Consider the following 21,156-nt stretch of genomic DNA (forward strand, 5'->3'; position numbering starts at 1 on the left):
AGAACCCGCTCCTTCAGCTCGATAGAACTCCGCGGTATCTGATACACTGCATGGTAAATCCGCAAAAGCTCCTGGGGATCTCCGATCCCGGGTTAGTAAAAGGTGCTGCTTCTCCGCATACTTGCTTTGCATCTTAAATGCATTACCCGCCATGATCTTCTTGGCCTCCTGGATCTCTTGGAGGGTGGCCTGGGCCTCATTCCGTGCGGTCTCCGCACTCTGACGAGCCTTGGCCAGTTCGGCCCCTTTAACCGACGCATCATGCTCCAAGGCCTCACATTTTTTCACAGCATCCTGGAGCTCCTGCTGGACTTCTTTGACCCGGGCCTTAAGCTTCTTACGGGCGGCTTGCTGCTGCACAGCCTTCTCCTCAGCCTCGCCCAGGGCCTTCTTCAGGGCCTTGACCTCGGTCGCGGCTCCTGCACATATTACTACACCGCGGTCAATATACAGCGCCTACTCCTTCCGAACACACAGCAAGTCGTCACTCACCTTGCTTCTCTTGGAGCCGAACCCTAACCTCGCCGAGCTCGTTCTCGGTCCGCTCCAGCCTCTGCCTCAGTCCAGAGACTTCGGCAGCATGCAAGGTTGCGGCCAACAGCGACGCCTGCTTATTCATACATATTACATTAGTCTCCTATAACAGAAGATTGATCCTCTGTCTGAATCTTCTTGCCGAACACCGGACAGTGTCTCAGGGGCTACTGTCTACATGGTTTTTTTTTTCTTTCTTACCTCGAAACCCATCAACAGGCTGCTGCAGGCTTCATTCAGTCCACTCTTGGCGGATTGAATCTTCTCGATCACTGCACTCATAAGGACACGGTGCTCGTCCACGACAGAGGCGCCTCAAAGCGCCTCCATCAGGTTATCCGGCGCCCCTGGATGGACAGGGGCCACCGGTGGAAGCGGCGCCCCTTGTCGGTGTCAAAACTGGCGGATCTCGGGTAGGGGGTCCCGAACTGTGCGTCTAGGTGGATGGTAAAAGGAGACGAGGGACACGATGTTTTTACCCAGGTTCGGGCCCTCTCGATGGAGGTAAAACCCTACGTCCTGCTTGATTAATATTGATGATATGGGTAGTACAAGAGTAGATCTACCACAAGATCAAGGAGGCTAAACCCTAGAAGCTAGCCTATGGTATGATTGTTGTTCGTCCTACGGACTAAAACTCTCCGGTTTATATAGACACCGGAGAAGGCTAGGGTTACACAGAGTCGGTTACAATGGTAGGAGATCTACATATCCGTATCGCCAAGCTTTCCTTCCACGCCAAGGAAAGTCCCTTCCGGACACAGGACGAAGTCTTCAATCTTGTATCTTCATAGTCCAGGAGTCCGACCGAAGGTATAGTCCGACTACCCGGACACCCCCTAATCCAGGACTCCCTCAGTAGCCCCTGAACCAGGCTTCAATGACGACGAGTCCGGCGCACAGATTATCTTCAGCATTGCAAGGCGGGTTCCTCCTCCAAGTACTTCATAGAAGATTTTGAACACAAAGGTAGTGTCCGGCTCTGCAAAATAAGTTTCCAAATATTGCCATAGAGAGAATAATATTTACACAAATCTAATCTGCCGACGTATTCCGTAGCGTGACATCACACCACGGCCAAGTCTTTATTCGAATCATTTTATTGTCCCACCTCAGCGCGTTTAGCGAGGCGGTTTCCTTGGCACGTCTTGTCAAAGCAGAGATCGTGTCCCCTTATTCTGGGATTCTCATTAATACGGGCGTGGGTAACCCAACCGCGCCATTGATTACGACGCTTGGGAGATAAGCGAGTTCTACCAGGCTGGTGGGGACGCATAGTCGCGTCTGCCCATATAAGGGGATAATGATCCACCTTTTCATCCACGCCTTCTTCCTCCTTTGCCTATCCATTTCCGCGCACTCAAGCTCCAGCGCCCAAGTCCGCACACCCCACCTCAACCTTCTCCAGCCATGTCCGGAGCGGGAGGCAAGTGGATGGTCTCCTCCGTCACGGAGGGACACATCAAAAAAGTGAGGAAGGCCGGATACTTGTCTAACGACATTGCGCACCGGCTTCCCGAAGAGGGGCAGCTCATCCCCACCCCTAGGCCCCATGAGAGGGTGGTGTTCCTCCCCCATTTCCTCCGCAGACTAGGATTCCCTCTCGACCCATTTGTCCGGGGGCTCATGTTCTACTATGGCATGGATTCCCACAGTCTGGCCCCGAACTTTGTCGTCAACATCTCGGCGTTTATCGTCGTGTGCGAGGCTTTCTTCTGCATCCGCCCCATTTCGGCCTATGGCTCAAGACTTTCAATGTCAAGCCGAAGGTGTTGCGCGGCACCCAGGCGGAGTGCGGAGGCGCCATGGTGGGCAAGATGCCCAACGTCCTATGGCTCGAGGGCTCCTTTGTGGAGTCCCTAAAGGGGTGGCAATCAGGGTGGTTTTACATCACCGAGCCGCGCGACCCTGAATGGGTCGCAGCCCCCGAGTTCCGGTCCGGACCCCCTACGCGGATCGCCTCCTAGAAAGAGACGGGCCTGTCGTGGGGTAAAAAAGGAGAGCTGACCAAACTCCAAACATGCGTCCAAACCCTGGTGGACAAGAAGCTCAAACTTGTCAACGTAGTCCAGGTTATGCTCATCCGCCGGATCCTCCCGTGTCAACAACGGGCTTTCAACCTGTGGGAGTTCGACCCGGTGCGGCACCGAACTCTTAGCATGCTCTTCGACATGACGTACGAAGATGCCTGGAAGGTGCTTTTCAAGGGCGCCGAGGCCCCCGCATCCGCTACCGAGGATTGCGGATTCAGCATGCAGCGTCACGCTCGTGCGGTAAGCTGTTTTTACCGTTTACAGGGTATTAGTTTTTCATAGTTTGACTCCATGCGGGATCTAAGCTCCCTTACCTTTGACAGGATTGGCAGGAGACGTCCGGACAGATCAACTGTCCGGCTCCTTTGCCCGAAGGCCCAGCGGACGCTCGCTTGGCGAAGCTGCTGGTTCTAGCACCCTATGTGGTGCCGGAGGAGAAGGCCAAGAAGAAGGCTACGGGGACTCGAAAGAGTGCCCGATGCCAGGAGGTGTTGGATTCATCATCTGACGACTCCAAGGCGCACTCCTCCCATGAAGACGAGGAGGAAGAAGAGACCTCTCCCCCTCCAGCGGGGGGAGGGAAGAAAAGGAAGGCCACCCCGACTGGGGAGGCCGAAGGGTCCAAGAAGGGGAAGACCCCTCCTCCGGACTATTCCACCAATGCCGACGATGGCGAAGAGGAGTGGCCGCATAGGGCCAAGCCCCTGGTAAGATCGTAAGTATCGGGATACCAGAGTGATTCATAGTATTCCCCCGTTGCACAACTTTTCCTTACGTCGAACATGTCTATGCAGTCCGCCCAAGGCCGGGCTCGACGAGTCGTCGAGCGGCTCCCTGGATTCGTCGGATGTGAATTCGCTTCTAGCGGCTACCTCCTCCACCCTACGGACGACGCCAAGGTGGCGTCCCAACAGGTTCCAAGCCAGGAGGAGGTGGTCCTGGAGGCGTCGCAAGGCGACCTCCCGGACTCCAGGCATGAAGGGGATAGAACCCCCAAGGGTTCCAAGTCCTGCTTTGAGCCGGACACCGCGCCGGAACCTTCAATGGTTCCGGACTCCGGTAGGCAGCCTCCTTCCAAGAGGAGCAAGCCTACCGAGCCGGTGACCTCCGTCCAACCGGAGGCACCGGATAATTTGCTGGAGGTGCTTAACGGCGCCTCCATCGACGAGGAGCACCGCACTATTATGAGTGCGGTGATCCAGAAGGTTCAGTCCACCAAGAGCGGACTGACTGAAGCCTGTGCCAGCCTTCTAACAGGCTTTGAGGTAAGTAAAGAATATGTAAAAATATTACCGCATAGACAGTAGACCCTGGTGCTCTGTTCGGCATTTGGAAAGAAAAGCCGAATAGAGGATCTAATAACATTTGCAGGAGTCTAACATAATCAAGTCAATATGCGTATGCAGGCTTCGCTGCTGGCCTCCGCCGCACTGACTACGGAGGTGGATACGCTGAAGCAAAACCTCGCGTGGTCCGAGAACGAGCTCGGCCATGCCAAGAGGCAACTCGAGGAGAAGGAAGGTAAGTAATACCTTGTGCAAGTATATAGAGAAGATGTGGTTGCAAAAAATGACAGGATCAACGTGCTATTATAGGGGCCATGACCGAGGTGGCAACCCTTAAGAAAGCGCTGTCCGAGGCTGAAAATAGAGCGGCCGCAGAGCGCACAGAGAGAGGGAAGCAGGAGGCGCGGGTGGAGGAGGTGCAGAAAGAGCTCCAGGCTCTTGTGAAAAAACACAAGAGTTTGGAGCTTGACTCGAAGACACAAGCGCCCGAGCTTGCGGCAGCCCTCGGAAGAACGAAGTCTGCCAAGGCCAAAGCCCAGAAAGCCCTCCAAGAAATTGGAGATATGAAGAAGATAGTGGCGGGTAAGGCATTCATTATGCAAAGCAAGCACGTGAAAGTGAATTACTTGTTACTTACCTGAGTCCGGAGCTCTCTAGGAGCATTCGCAGATTTGCCCAGTAGTGCGTCTGATGCCGCCACCTACTATCGAGCCGAGGAGGGGAGCTCGACGGAGAAGGTGTTCTGGTCTCAGTATGCTGAGGCCGGACACCTGGTGCCTTTGAGCGACCAGCTGAAGCAAATGGTCAAGCTCCACAAGGTGGTCGAACAGGCCATAAAGGGCCTCATAGTTCGGCTTTGGCCTGGAGAGGCTCTGCCTAGGAGCTACTTCGGGCTGGTGAGGCGGCTGGTGGATGCCTGTCCACGGCTTGAAGTAATCAAGTGCTCTGTTTGCATCGAAGGTGCCCGTAGGGCGCTTGCCCGTGCTAAAGTGCATTGGGGCAAGATGGATGCGGAGAAGATGGTGAAGGACGGGCCGCCGCCGGGCAAGGAGAATCGCGTCCCGGAAGTGTATTATGAGGGCGTCTTGAAGGGTGCCTGCCTTATAGGGGATGAATGCTCCAAAGATGTAATATTTGAGTAAAATCGCATTTGTGATCCTGTACGCTGAAAACTTGTTCATATGCGCTAAGCAACGCTTTTGAATTTAAAATATTACCTTCTGTGCGGCCGTTTATCAAATTTGAGAGATGGCGAGTCGTCGGCTTCTGCCCCCATGCCACGAGTGCTGGGGTGTTCGGGATAAACATGAGCGCTCTTTTTCCCATTCTTGGGTCCTTCGAGGGAGGCGCTCAACACAACGAACAAGGCAATCGGACTATAATGCTTGAACACTCTCACTTAGCCATAGAATTCTATAATTTTAAATTTCGGCGAAGCCCCTAGTGTTCGAAAGACCGAGTTCGGGGCGCTATCCACGCCTAGGCCGGACAAAGCCGACTCCTCGCTCTAAGCGGCATAAGTCTTTAGGGACTCGAAAACCTCTCGAACAGCGACCAGCTCTCGCCTCATCATGACGGTCAGTTTTAGCTTTCTCTACTGAGGTGCTTAGCCCAGCTCAACTGGGGCACAATCGCAGTAGTTCTCCTAGTGCTACCTTAGCCGATATAACGGAACGTAAGGTACCAAAACATAGGAGCCGGGCAAACCCAACTATTGACCCAAGACATGATTCGGAGCCGATGCATATAATTCTATAAGTTCGGGGTGCCGCACTTGTGAAAGTGTTCAGACTTCTCACACCGTATTGTGGGGTACTTAAGCCCCTGGCGTATTGGCCGTACCAAAGTGTACGGGTGCAACAAGTCATTAATGAACATATATTCGTAAAAAAAGTAATGCAATAATAGACGGAAGCTATGCATTGTTTATTTAAAAAAGCTGTGATCAAAAGCAGAATGATGCAAATACTGCAATAAGCAAAAGATGCGACTATTTAACATGTCCTTTCCAGGGGCAAGCTGCGGAATGTTATGTGAAACAGGTATACTGCTCGCTATAGAGACCACCTTAGAGTTCCATAGTGCGGCGTAGCTTTCTGCTTCCCTGGTTGTATCGTTTGTTGGGAAATTGTACTGCCGGACAAGCCTTCCAAAAAATGGAGTCCTGAAAATAAGATCAAATTAATAAATCGGCAGCCTCTAGTGCGGTTTAAGCCGCATTTCGGGCGTGCCGTGATGGTGCCCCTACTCCTGTGCCCATGGTATTTCCAGAGTGTAGTTATGTACGCGCAACACTAGTTTCGCAAGTTCGCGAGGGCTGGGGTTGGGGCCGTATTGCTACGCTTGCTCAGAACGTGCCAGGCGGTCTTGTTGTAGGTTACTCCGGGCGCGCTTGACGGTGTCCAGACGTTTAATGGCCGGACTGGAGAATTGCCTTGAGAGGCTGCTTTGTACTTCCGTTGCGATAGCCGCCGTATGCTCCTCCGTTCGGAGAGAGCGTTCGGTGTTTCCATTGACCGTGATGACTCCTCGTGGGCCTGGAATCTTGAGCTTGAGGTATGCGTAGTGCGGCAGCGCATTGAACTTGGCAAATGCGGTTCGCCCGAGCAGTGCGTGATAGCCACTGCGGAACAGGACTATGTCGAAGATTAACTCCTCGCTTCAGAAATTATCCGAAGATCCGAAGACCACTTCAAGTGTAACTGAGCCTGTACAGTTGGCCTCTACACCTGGTATGACGCCTTTAAAGGTTGTTTTAGTGGGTTTAATCCTCGAGGGATCGATGCCCATTTTCCGCACTGTATCCTGGTACAGCAGGTTCAGGCTGCCGCCGCCGTCCATAAGGACTCTAGTGAGGTGAAATCTGTCAATAATTGGGTTTAGAACCAATGCGGCGAATCCGCCATGACGGGTGCTAGTGGGGTGGTCCCTTCGATCAAAAGTGATCGGGCAGGAAGACCATGGGTTGAACTTTGGGGCGACTGGCTCCATCGCGTATACGTCCCTTAGCGCATGCTTCTGCTCCCTCTTGGGGACGTGGGTTGTGTATATCATGTTCATGTCCGCACTTGTGGGGGAAAACCTTTCTGTCCACTGTTGTTCGGCAGCCGAGGCTCCTCCTCGTCATCGCTATGCAGCCCCTTGTCTCTGCTTTCGGCATTTAACTTGCCTGCCTGCTTGAACACCCAACAATCCCTGTTGGTGTGATTGGCTGGTTTTTCGGGGGTGCCATGTATCTGGCATGAGCGGTCGAGTATTCGGTCCAAACTGGACGGGCCCGGAGTATTTCTTTTGAATGGCTTTTTCCGCTGACCGGGTTTAGAGCCTCTGAATCCGGCATTAACTGTCGTATCCTCAGCATTGTCGCCGTTAATGCGGCGCTTTTGCTTGTTGCGACGCGACCTGCCACTGCTGTCCTTGGTATCCGAATTACCAGGGCTCTTGGTCATGTTATTGCTGCGAGCTAGCCAGCTGTCTTCTCCCACGCAAAAGCGGGTCATAAGTGTCGTGAGGGCTGCCATAGATTTCGGCTTTTCCTGTCCTAGGTGCCGTGCAAGCCGCTCGTCGCGGATGTTATGCTTGAAGGCTACTAGGGCCTCTGCGTCCGGACAGTCGACGATTTGATTTTTCTTGGTTAGGAACCGTGTGCAGAATTGTCTGGCCGATTCCTTTGGCTGCTGAATTATGTGGCTAAGGTCATCGGCGTCTGGTGGTCGCACATAAGTGCCCTGGAAATTGTCAAGGAATGCAGTTTCCAGGTCCTCCCAACAACCAATTGATTCTGCTGGCAAGCTATTAAGCCAATGCCGAGCTGGTCCTTTAAGCTTGAGTGGGAGGTATTTGATGGCGTGTAGGTCATCACCGCGGGTCATGTGGATATGAAGGAGATAGTCCTCGATCCATACCGCAGGATCTGTTGTGCCATTGTATGATTCAATATTCACGGGTTTGAAACCCTCGGGGATTTGATGATCCATTACTTCATCTGTGAAGCATAGTGGGTGTGCGGCGCCTCTGTATTGGGCTATATCACGACGCAGCTCAAACGAGCTTTGTCTACTGTGTTCGGCCCGGCCGGATTTACTGTATCCGAAGTGACGATTACCGTCTCGTGCCGTGGGGCGCCCACGTGATCCATAGATCGATCTTGTTTGCCTTGCCTTGTCCTCCAATATATCTCGTAGGTCTGGAGCATTTTCCCGTGCCTTGATATTTTTTGAGCGGCGCCGGGGTGCGGTTTGAGTGGAGGGCCAAGAGGCCTCTCTGTCGCGGCCACGGGGTGGCCGGTCGGCCGCATCATGCGCTGGTGATGTAGGTTTAGGTGCTTCCTCCTCCAATCAGGGTAGCAACTTGCGCTTTGGGTAGCTCTTGGAGGGGCATTCGAGTTCATACTCTTCGGCCGCAAGGACTTCAGTCCATCTGTCGGCTAGCAAATCTTGATCAGCTCTAAGTTGTTGCTGTTTTTTCTTGAGGCTGCTCGTCGTGGCCATAAGCCTGCGTTTGAAACGCTCTTGTTCGACGGGATCCTCCGGCATGACAAATTCGTCGCCGTCGAGGCTTGCCTCGTCTTCGGAGGGAGGCATATAATTATCGTCCTCGACCTCTCTGTCTTCCGCTCTCTCATGAGGGCTGGCTTCTCCATCCTCCTGTGCTGAATCTTGCTGGAGGTGGTTGTCTTCGGCACTGTCCGGGGTGTTATTATCTCCCTTGCCGGAATCACCATTTTTGCTTTGGCGGGATTTAGAGCGGCGCCGCTGACGCCGGCGCTTAGGCTGCTTCTTGGAGGGGTCATCCTCCGCTGTTCCATCGCCGTTGCCTTCTTTTGGGGTGTCCACCATGTATATATCATACGACGAGGTGACTTTCCAGTGCCCTATAGGCGCAGGTTCTTGATGGTCTCCTGCATCGGCGTCCATACAGTCGATGTCTTCAGAGTCGAAGTCGAGCATGTCGGTTAAATCAACGACAGTGGCTACAAAGTGGGTGGTGGGTGGGCTTTGAATTTCTTCGTCATCCGCATCCCAACCTCGCTGACCATAGTCCGTCCAGGGCTCTCCTGATAAAGAGAAAGACTTTAGTGAATTCAGAATATCGCCAAAGGGCGAGTGCTGAAAGATGTCCGCGGTGGTGAACTCCATGATTGGCGCCCAATTAGGTTCGATCGGTAGGGGCGCGGAGGGCTCGGAGTCTGGAGAGGAGTCCGGCTCCTTGGAGTCACGGGCTTCGTAGAGAATAGGGCTGGTGCTCGGCTCGATCACCGTAGAGATTGCAGCCCCCGAGGCGGTGTCCAACCACCCATCCTTGATTGGCGCAGTTGGCTCTGAATTAAGGGTCGAAGCTGATGCGGGTGCGGCCTCCAGGGCACTGTTTGGCGGCAGAGCTAGATCATGCCCATCGTGACAGTGCGGCACGCTTGGCTGCGGCTCGAACCCGTCGAAGATCAAGTCTCCACAGAGGTCGGCCATGTAGTTCAAACTTCCAAATCTGACCTGATGGCCAGTGGCGTAGCTTTCGATCTGCTCCAGATGGCCAAGCGAATTGGCCCGCAGTGCAAAGCTGCCAAATACGAAGATCTGTCTGGGGAGAAAAGTCTCACCCTGGATTGCATTGTCGTTGATGATCGGAGGAGCCATCGGGCCTAAAAGTGACGACACAGAGGAACTCTTAATGAAAGCACCAATGTCGTTGTCAAAACCGGCGGATCTCGGGTAGGGGGTCCCGAACTCTGCGTCTAGGCGGATGGTAACATGAGACGAGGGACACGATGTTTTTACCCAGGTTCGGGCCCTCTCGATGGAGGTAAAACCCTACATCCTGCTTGATTAATATTGATGATATGGGTAGTACAAGAGTAGATCTACCACAAGATCAAGGAGGCTAAACCCTAGAAGCTAGCCTATGGTATGATTGTTGTTCGTCCTATGGACTAAAACTCTCCGGTTTATATAGACACCGGAGAGAGCTAGGGTTACACAGAGTTGGTTACAATGGTAGATCTACATATCCGTATCGCCAAGCTTGCCTTCCACGCCAAGGAAAGTCCCTTCCGAACACGGGACGAAGTCTTCAATCTTGTATCTTCATAGTCCAGGAGTCCGGCCGAAGGTATAGTCCGACTATCCGGACACCCCCTAATCCAGGACTCCCTCACCCCCCTTCAAAGGGGGCTGCTCGCCCGACTCCGGAGCCATATGGGCCTCCAGAATTGTATTCGGCTGAGGGCCGAACTGGATGCGGCCCTCTTCGCCAGTCTCCATGGGGATCAGCTCCCCCATGTGTCCGGCAGTGGAGGTCTCGCCTTGTGGCGCCTCCCGAACAGCGTCCTGGGCTCCTCCCCGGTTCGGAGCGGTCCTCTAAGATAACACTTCGGTGTCGTCCCTAGCCCCGGGGGAATAAGCAGGCAGTGGTGACATGCTCGCCATCTCCGATGGAGCCAATGAACCTCCAGATGAGGATCGCTGGATAAGGTCGCGGGCCGGACTCCAATAGTACAATTGACTATGTCAAGATAATGAAGAGAAAGGGCCAGATGCGCGCATGAGCAATCCATGTCACTTACAATGCAGCCTGGGGCTTAGTGCAGGGGCGTCATTCCGGACTGTTGTCAACGTCCCACGCGGTGTTGACCGCTAGGGCGCCCTTCCCCTTCTTGGGCGTTTCCGCCTCCGGATACGTCGGAGCCGCCCTCTTCTTCTTCCTCTCTTCAGGGGGAGGGTTGTTTTCCTCCCCCTCCTCTGCTTCCTCGCCATTGTCCTCAGGGGCAGAGGAATGAGCTTTGTCGTCTTCGTATGTCACGTCTGAAGTGCCCTTGCGATGGGGGCCACTCTTGGCCCCCTTGGCCTTCTTCTTGGCCTTCTTTTCCGGTGGCTTATAAGGCGCCGGCACCAGCATCTTTGCTAGACGCAGGATGATCGGTTCTTCAGGCAGTGGAGCCGGACACTGGATCCGCTTCGCCCTCTCCATCCAGTCCTGAAAAAGCAACAATAAAAGCTTAGGCATCATCCTTGAAACAAACAAGTGGAGAATGCATCAAAAAAGACATACCTCGCTAGCGAGGTGTTTAGCGTTGTGCCCGCGATCTGAATTTGCAGCCGGCGGTTTCTCGTTGCCCTTAAAGAGCAACTTCCATGCACCTTCGTGAGTAGTCTCGAAGAGCCTCACCAGGGTCTGGTGCTTCTTCGGGTTGAACTCCCACAGAGGGCATCTTCGGCGCTGGCATGGGAGGATCCGGCGAACTAGCATCACCTGGATCACATAAACAACTTGATATTCTTGGTTACCATGCTTTGAACGTGCGTATGCAGTGCTATCAGCTCGTCAGGGGAACCCCAGTCCGGACTCTTCTCGACCCAGGAGGTGAGTCACATTGGAACGCCAGAGCGGAATTCGCCAGCTGCGGCCCAGGTGGTGCCGCGAGGTTCTGTGATGTAGAACCACTGCTTCTGCCACTCCTTTACCGTGTCCACAAAAGTACCTTTGGGTCAGGAGACGTTGGACAACTTGCTCAACATGTCTCCTCCGCACTCCGCGTGCTGGCCATCCACCACCTTTGGCTTCACGTTAAAGACTTTGAGCCATAGCCCGAAGTGGGATTGGATGCAGAGGAAGGCCTCACACATGACGATAAACGCCGAGATGTTGAGGAAGGAATTCGGGGACAGATCATGGAAATCTATCCTGTAATAATACATCAGCCCGCAGACGAAAGGGTGGAGTGGAAACCCTAACCCGCGAAAGAAATGGGGATGAACGCTACCCTCTCGGTGGGCTTCGGAGTGGGGACGACTTGTCCCTCGGTCGGCAGGCGGTGAGTAATCTCCTTCGCCAAGTATCCGGCCACCCGAAGCTCAGTAATGTCCTCCTCCTTGACAGAGGAGACCATCCACTTGCCTTGACCTCCAGATCCGGACATGGCTGCTTGAGTGGAAAGGAGATGAGAACTTGGGCGCTGGAGCTCGTGATTGCAAAGGCAGAGACAGAGAGAGGGCGTGAGAGAGCAAGAGGGAATCCTTATCCCCTTATAAAGGCAATGAATATTGAACGCCTCCTCACTCGCCTTAAGATTCGCCTATTCCCAAGGGCTGTATAAACGGCACGGTTGGGTTACCCATCCCCGCATTGATGATAATCCCGCAATAAGGGGACATGATTTCTGCTTTGACAAGATGTGCCAATGGCAACCGTGTCTCGGGACGTGGGGCGTCGAAACATGAAAGCGCTTTGGAATTATGGCCGGTCAGACGTAATATCGTGCTGCGAAAAAGTTGTCGGCGGATGGAACTCGTGTAAGATTTTTTTCTCTCCGTGATTGTGTATGGTGTGTGTGACAGGTTGATATACTATCATCGCATCCGAAGACTATCTTGAAGTTTGGATAGAAGGGAACCCTCCTTGTAATGCCGAAGACAATCTGCGTGCCGGACTCCTCGTCATTGAAGCCAGGTTCAGGGGCTACTAAGGGAGTCCTGGACTAAGGGGTCCTCGGGCGTCTAGCCTATTATCCATGGGCCGGACTGATGGGCTATAAAGACATGAAGGCCAAAGACTGTACCCGTGTCCGGATTGGACTCTCCTTGGCGGGGAAGGCAAGCTTGGCGACCGAAGATGAATATCCCTTCTTATGTAACCGACTCTATGTAAACCCTAGATTGCCCCCCGGTGCCTATATAAACTGGAGGGGTTAGTCCGGAAAGGATATATTCATTACCATAGTCATACATGCTAGGCTTTTTACGATCTCGTGGTAGATCAACTCTTGTAACACTCATATTGATCAAAATCAATCAAAAAGGACGTAGGGTATTACCTCCATAGAGAGGGCCCAAACCTGGGTAAACATCGTGTCCCCCGTCTCCTGTTACTATCGATCCTAGACGCATAGTTCGAGACCCCTTACCTGAGATCCGCCGGTTTTGACACCGACACCTTGCCTCCAAGCTGCCTCTCTAAGCTGCCGCACCTTGAGCTACATCCCTCAAGCCACCTCCGCGGCTGTCTTACCTCGCCTTTGCGGCTTTGTTCCAGAGCCGCCGGCCTTGTGCTATTGCCTCTATGGATTCATGTTAAGCCGCCCGGCTTCGCTCGCTTGTGCCGGCTGCTGATGAACCGGCCCTCACCACCTGACTACACCACGAGCCACCTCGGTCCCCCTTGGCTATCACGCGCCAAGTCACCGTGACCGAGCTGCTATCTACACCACGGATGACCTCAACTCGGCCTCGCATTGCTTCCGACAGCCGTTTCCGCCTCTTCTTCTGTGGCCTCGTACTTCTCTGCATCATTCTCCACTTGTGCCCTCAAGGTGCCTCGGCCGCCTTTGACGACCGGGCCACTTCCAGCGCGGTGACAAGCCGTCCCTACTTAAACTTCCTCCGCCGGTTGCAGTTCAAACAGCCATGGCCCACGTCCGTCTCAAGTTGCAGCGGTCCACGGCCACCTTGAGCCGCCCTCACGCAAAGCTTGCACCTACGACCCCGAGCCACCGTGCTGAGTAGCCGCTTCAATTCGCCGCTCGCCACAAGTTGCCTCAGCAGATTCTTTAAGTCAGCCGCCACCAAGGTCGCCTCGCTCCTCATCTGCCACAGCTGTTTCTGAGCTGCCGGCCACTTCTGTTGGTGTGTCTCTGGTGCAATACACCGAGCTGCTGTTGGGCAGGGCCACAGGGGGAAAAGTCAGCCGGGCAAGAAAGAATAGTTTCAAGCGCATGCGTATTTCCTTCCGGTTCTGAGGCCACAGTGGAAAAGTGGTTACTGACCACATGATGACCAGAGTTAGACAAAAAAGGACAAAAGAATCGGCATGCTTTGGAATTATAATACATATTACGTGTAGCTGAAAGCTATTATTAATTCACATATGAAAAATAAAGGGAGATCATGCAGTGGATGAGTCAATTGGAGCTGGTAGTACTTCATGAATAATCAAGTAAACAACACATCCACATTGCTGGTGCTTTTGTGCATGATTTTGGATCTGCGTATGAATCATTTGTGGTCCGAATAAGACAGGTGATATCCATCTAAGTCTATTTTATTGACACATATTGTTTTTCCAAGAAGAATTATTCTGGTTTGCCATATATTTTTGCAGGACTATGATTTATTATAAAGGTGATGCCATGTTGTGTCTATGGAGTATGCGTTATCATCATCATGAACCGCGTCCACACCCGCTTGCTATTGAACGGGCGTGTGCAAGCCGCCGCCCGTACAACTCGATCCACCTCAACTCGCCGGGATCGCGTCCATGATTGACTTGCCGTCCGCGCGGCATACCGCGCCTGCGATTGCCTCGCCCGTCTGTGCTAGCTTACAACGCCGTGGCCGGCTCATCTATCTCCTACCGCGACCGACTTGACCATGGTGATCATCAACTCCGTGGTGGGTAACTTTCGGTTTAACATATTAGGTGAAATCCATCCAGTATGTTTTTATACTTCATATTGTTTTCTTTAAAAGAACAATTACCCGGGCTTGTAATTTTTTTAATGCAGGACAAGTTGTCTACTGCAAAGGGGACTATTGTATCACTGAGTTGTTGAATGACTCATGCCGGTTTATATCACGGTCAAATATGGAGAGTCTCAAGACAACTCCTCGAGTTGCCTTGAGACTCGGGGGCTGCGGTGACATGACTCAGTAAATGATTGCCAGTTTAAGGCGGATTCAAGAACTACGGGTCATTGGAGGGAAGATAACCCGGTCCTGGAGGCTATTGCTATACTGATGATAATTTGTCATTTGGGGGCTTCCTTCTCATTGAGCATAGCTGTGAATATCCCTCTTGATCGGCTCAATGCCACACTTACGGATGGTCATTTGGGGGCTTCCTGTTCAAACATAGGTCGTATTCTAACCAAAGAGAACATAGCTATCGGTACCCTCTTGATCGGCATAATGCCAAACCCACTATGGGGCTTCTTGATCGTATTCGAATCATAGCTTAAGCCCTTTTGGGTTTGACTTTGATTGTATTCGAATCAGAGTTGTTAAAAAACTCTCAAGGTAATTTGGGGGCTTCCTGTTCAAACATAGGTCGTATTCGAACCAAAGAGAACATAGCTGTCGATACGTTCTTGATCTACACAATGCCAAACCCACTAGGGGGCTTCTTGATCGTATTCGAATCATAGCTTAACCCCTTTTGGGTCCAACTTTGACCGTTTTCAAATCAGAGTCGTTAAAAAACTCTCAAGGTCATTTGGGGGCTTCCTGTTCAAACATAGGTCATATTCGAACCAAAGAGAACATAGCCGTCGGTACCCTCTTGATCGGCGCAACTCCAAAACCACTAGGGGGCTTCCCGATCGTATTCGAATCCTCGCTTAACCCTTTTGGTACGGATTACTAATCATATTCGAATCAGAAGCCTCGCTTTTTTTCTATTTGTTTGACTTAAGTTTTTTGAAAACAGTCTTTTGGGTTTGTCTTGAGACTTTTTGTTCATATCTGAAGCATATATGTGGTTTCGATTAACCCGGCTTGACTTTGGATGATAAGTCGCCATCATATGACAATCATAAAAATTTGGAAGTTTTGGCTTCTAAAGATTTGGTTATCACCCTTACCGCACATGTATCCTAAACCGGCATTACGATTCAATATCAGAGGAACCAGTTTTCCAAACCGGATTATATTATTCAAATCTTTAATAGCCAACATGGCTGGACTTTTATTATGGTTATCAATAGCCAATATTATGATGGAGGTCTTCAAAGTCGCTTCAGTGCAATGGTAATTATTTTATTAATGAACATGATTTATTTTTACAATGGAGGGAATAGTCCTGAGTCGCTGCAGGCTTACGACCCGGCACTTGGGGGCTACATTATTCAAATTGAGATTACACCAAATATGTAAGTCCCATGTCACTGCCAGCATGCACCATGGCACTTGGGGGATAATGTAAAGTCATTTTTTGATCAATTTATTGAAGACCCGACTCATCCCATTGTAATGAGCCGGCCCTTGCGGGCTACCAATTGCTCCTGTCAAAAATTCAAGGTACACAAGCCTCAGTCCATTATATTGAAAGATCCACTACTCAGTTGGTAGAGTACAAAGCTCTTAACCTTATGGACGTGGGTTCAAGCCCCATGTTGGAGATTACATCATATGATGTTATGATCAATGAATTATATACAAAGTCCCAACTCAGTATTATCTTACTAAGCCGACCCTTGGGGGCTACACGTTGCTGCTCAAATCTACATGATCATCTTTAGAATGTCCCTGCTCATTATTGCATAATGACCCGGCCCTTGGGGGCTACAAGTGATATGAATATAATGGAGATCTACATATTCAAGCCAGCTGAAAATCAGATGAGTATTTCAAGGCCAATATTCTTCACAATATTTCGGTGAGAAAACAATGTCAGCAAATTGACTATGAAGCTGGTCTATTGACCTGGACTTTCCAGAAGGAGGAAATAACAAGGACTTAAGGGTGATCAGGTACCGGTTTACAAGAATTTTTAACCCAGAGCACAACGTATCAAATTTTTTCTTGTGTTTATTTTGCAGGATTAAGTTTAATATGGATAAATCCAAATTAAACTGGGGGCTAATGTCGGGGATATACCCCGTGGTATGACCCGGCCGGACTTGGCGACTCACTGGTTACCCGCCATGACTTGGCGACTCACTAAGTGACCCGCCCGGATCTCTCCACTCACTGATGACCCGGCCAAGCCAGGTGACTCATTGGTGACCCGGCAGGCGGGTCAGAGGGCGACAAGACCCGATGGCCCAACAGGCGGTTCATGGAAGGCCGACTCGTATTATGGTGGGCCAGCTTAAGATGAAAGGCATAAGGAATATTCTCCTACAAAGGAAGCAAGACTAGGACTCCACTTGTAATCCTAATCCTTATAGGGCTAGTCATGTAAGCCGGCCCTTCAACATATATAAGGAGGGGCAGGGCACCCCAAAAGGGACAAGTTTGGATAAGTCTCGCAAGTTAGGGTTAGACAAACATGCCTATAGCTCTCGGGATAGAGAACTTTCGGTGTCAAAACCGGCGGATCTCGGGTAGGGGGTCCCGAAGTGTGCGTCTAAGGCGGATGGTAACAGGAGGCAGGGGACACGATGTTTTAAACAGGTCGGGCCCTCTTGATGGAGGTAAAACCCTACGTCCTGCTTGATTATTCTTGATAATATGAGTAGTAGAAGAGTTGATCTACCACGAGATCAGATAGGCTAAACCCTAGAAGCTAGCCTATGGTATGATTGTATGTTGTCCTACGGACCAAAACCCTCCGGTTTATATAGACACCGGAGGGGGCTAGGGTTACACAAGGTCGGTTACAAAGGAGGAGATATACATATCCGTATTGCCGAGCTTGCCTTCCACGCCAAGTAGAGTCCCATCCGGACACGGGACGGGGTCTTCAATCTTGTGTCTTCATGGTCCAACAGTCCGACCAAAGGATATAGTCTAGCTGTCCGGAGACCCCTTAATCCAGGACTCCCTCAGTAGCCCCTGAACCAGGCTTCAATGACGATGAGTCCGGCGCACAGTGTTGTCTTCGGCATTGCAAGGCGGGTTCCTCCTCCAAATAGTTCATAGAAGATTTTGAACACGAGGATCATGTCCGGCTCGGCTAAACAAGTTCCACATACCACCGTAGAGAGAATAATATTTCCACAAATCTGATCTGCTGATGTACCCTGTAGCATGGCATCACACCACAGCCAGGTCTTTATTTGAATGGTTTTTCATAACCTATCTCAGCGTGTTTCGCGAGGCGGCTTCCTTGGCACGTCTTGTCGAAGCAGAGATCATGTCCCCTTATTACGGGATTCCCATCAATATGGACGTGGGTAACCCAATCGCGCCATCAATTACGACGCTTGGGGGGCAAGCGAGTTTTACCAGGCTGGTGGGGGTGCATAGTTTCGTCCGTCCATATAAAGGGATAAGGTTTCACCTTTTTGTACCCACGCTTTCTTCCTCATTGCTCATCCATTTTCGCGCACTCGAGCTCCAGCGCCCAAGTCCACATCCTTCTCCTCAACTCTCCTCAAACATGTCCGGAGCGAGAGGCAAGTGGATGGTCTCCTCTGTCACGGAGGGACACATCAAAAAACTACATGAGGCCGGATACTTAGCCGCGGATATCGCGCACCGGCTGCCAGCCGCGGGGCAGATCGTCCCTACCCCGGAACCTCACGAAAGGGTGGTTTTCCTCCCCCACTTCGTCCGCGGACTGGGGTTTCCCCTCCATCCATTCGCCCGCGGCCTTATATTCTATTATGGGCTGGAATTTCATGATCTGGCCCCGACTTTCATCCTCAACATGTCGGCGTTCATCGTCATGTGCGAGGCCTTCCTCCTCATCCGGTCCCACTTCGGCCTGTGGCTGAAGACCTTCAATATCAAGCCGAAGGTGGTTGGCGGCCAACAAGCAGAATGCGGTGGAGCCATGGTGGACAAAATGCCCAACGTTACATGGCTCGAGGGCTCCTTCGTGGAGACCATAAAGGGGTGGCAATCGGGGTGGTTCTACATCACCGAGCCATGCGACACCAACTGGGTGGCGGCCCCCAAGTTTCGATCCGGAATCCCCATGCGGCTCACTTCTTGGAAGGAGAAGGGCCTGTCCTGGGGCTCATCGGTGGAGCTAGACGGACTCCAGAAGTGTATCCGGAACATGATAAGCAAGAAACTTAAGGTTGTCAACATAGTCCAGGTCATGCTCTTCCGCCGGATCCTCCCGTGTCAACAACGGGCTTTCAATTTATGGGAGTTCAACCCGGCCCAGCACCAGACTCTACACGATCTCTTCGACACGACGCATAAGGACATCTGGAAGGTGCTGTTCAAGGGCGTCGAGGTCCCCCCTTCTCTTACCGAGGACCGCGGGCTAAGCACGAAGCACCCTGCGAATCCGGTAAGTTCTGTACATCTGATAGGGTATTTATCTCCCATAGCTTAACCATGTGCGGGGTCTGAGCTCCCATGCCTTCGACAGGACTGGGTGGAGACATCGGAGCAGATTAACTGTCCGTCCCCTCTGCCCGAAGACCCTACAGACGCTCTCCTGATGGAGATGCAGACTCCGGCTCCTTATGAGGTACCGGAGAAGACCAAGAAGAAGGCCACGGGAACCCGAAAGAGTTCCCAGTGTCGTGGTTCTAACTCTGACAGTGAGGTAGGGGGGGGGTGTATGGAGAGGCTAGATCTCAGCTATGGAGAAGTTGTAAATACACTAGGATGTACGAGTTCAGGCCCTTCGCGGAGGAAGTAACAGCCCTACGTCTCGGTGCCCGGAGGAGGTCGATTGAATTATGCATGTGTGAATAACAGGGACGCGAACCCTTCATACTGAGGAGGGGGGTGGCTTATATAGAGTTCGCCGGCCCTCTCCTGCCCTCAGTGATGCAGGGTTTAAGGTACATTTAAGGTTGGGCGTTACTGATAACGGCCCTAATAAAGTGCTATAATGACCATAAAGACTACTTAATAGCCGACCGTTTGCCTGCTGAGTGACTTTAGGTCTCCTGGCAGTCGAGTGGTTGGCTTCATGGTCGAGTGATAGCTTCTTGGTCGAGTGTCTTGAACCCGTCGAGTGGGATACCTTCAAGTCGATTGAAAGGTGACTTATTCTAGGGATGTCCTTGGGTAGGGCTCTTTGGATAGGTCCGTGCCCCTACCCTAGTTATATAGCTTCATCATTAGCCCCCGAATGGATCGAGGTTTGAATGGGGAAAGAGTTGGAGATCCTTCAGACTGGTTCTTTGGGCTACATGAGTGCCTCGTTTTGGGTCAATCGTCACAGATGACGTCATCAACCTCTTTCAGTCGCCTTGATCCATTCCAGGCCTTTCGTCGAGTGAATTTCTTTACTTGCGTCATACCGAGTGTCGGCGCGAGCGGGGTCTTCTGTTTTGACAAGTTGTTTTGCGGCCCGCGGATGTCGCGTGATTCGGATTTTGGGAAGTGCGCGGGACGGGAGCGGCCGCAGTAATCGGAAGCGATAAAGCGGAAGCTCCTCGATTTCTGCGCCACCTTTTTCGCCACGTACTACGCGCACGTCTGCTGCGGGATTTGACTGGATTGCCTGGGCCTACCAGTCAGCCACTCGGGAGCGGCCTCTTATAAGTAGCCGGCTTGGGGTTTCCAAACAGTGTGCTCTCTTCTTCCTCTCTCCCTTCGCAAGCTCCTCCGCCACCTCCGCTCTCACCCTAGCGCTGCAGACCCGTGTGAGATTTGCCGGCGACGATGGCGAAGGACAAGACATCCGCTCTGGAGCGCGCGAAGAAGGCGGCGGCGCAGGGGAAAGGGAAGAGATCCGCTCGGGGCGGATCTTCCTCAAGGTCTGCTCTGCCCCGCGGCTGGATCTAGGGTGACTGGATGCCGTCGGTGATCCGGCAAGAAGATCTCGACGACATGGTCGAGGGGGGGGGTCATTCCCCATGAAGCTGCGCGTCTCCCGGGGAGAGAGATCGAACCTCAGCCTCGCGACGGTGAGTGTGTGCTCCTAGCCACCCATGTCGACCGAGGGTTTTCTCTGCCGCCCCATCCTTTTTTCCGGAGCTTTCTGAACTTCTTCAGAGCGCAGCTCCACCACTTCACTCCCAACTCCATCGTATACCTTGCTGCTTTCATTTCCATGTGTGAGGGTTTCTTGGGTTGCCACCCCCATTGGGGACTCTTCAAGCACATCTTTACCTGTCATTCCCAATCGGTCAAGAAGGCCAAGTCGAGTGATGAAAGGATGGAGGTGATCCAGCTGTGCGGGGGCCTGGCGATCCAGATGAGGGGAAAGAGTTGTTTTCCATCTATCACTTTCCCGGAGTCGGTCTGCGGTTGGCAGGCGACCTGGTTCTATTGTCAAGACCAGGCGACCCCAGGATAGTCGACTGGTCTTCCCCCTTTCTCACTCGACCGAGCTGAAAAACCTGCTTCTCTGAAAGTGACACCGAAGGAAAAGGCCCAAGTCAAAGTGCTGGCTGGTTGAGTGGTTGAGCTTGTCCGTGAGGGCGTGACAGGTATGGACTTGCTGGAGGTCTTCCTCCGAAGGCGCATTCAACCGCTCCAGGCTCGTGACCACCCGATGTGGCTGTACTCGGGTCTCGACAACACCACTCGGGTCCACCCGGAGGAGGTTACCGACGAGATGCTGGAGGGGTGGCTGTCGAGCATCACGGGGAACAAAGACAACCCCCGAGGAGCTAGGAGGGTAATTCCACTCGACAACTCGTATGACGTGGACCGGGTATGTCGTTATGCTCCTGACTGAGATCTTGTTTTCTTCATTGGTCTTCTTTGAGTTGGTCGATTGACCTTTGTCTTGTCTGT

The sequence above is a fragment of the Triticum urartu genome, chromosome 4A (genome assembly GCF_056163025.1).
Source record: "Triticum urartu cultivar PI428250 chromosome 4A, HENAU_Tu73, whole genome shotgun sequence".
NCBI classification, from domain to species: Eukaryota; Viridiplantae; Streptophyta; class Magnoliopsida; order Poales; family Poaceae; genus Triticum; species Triticum urartu.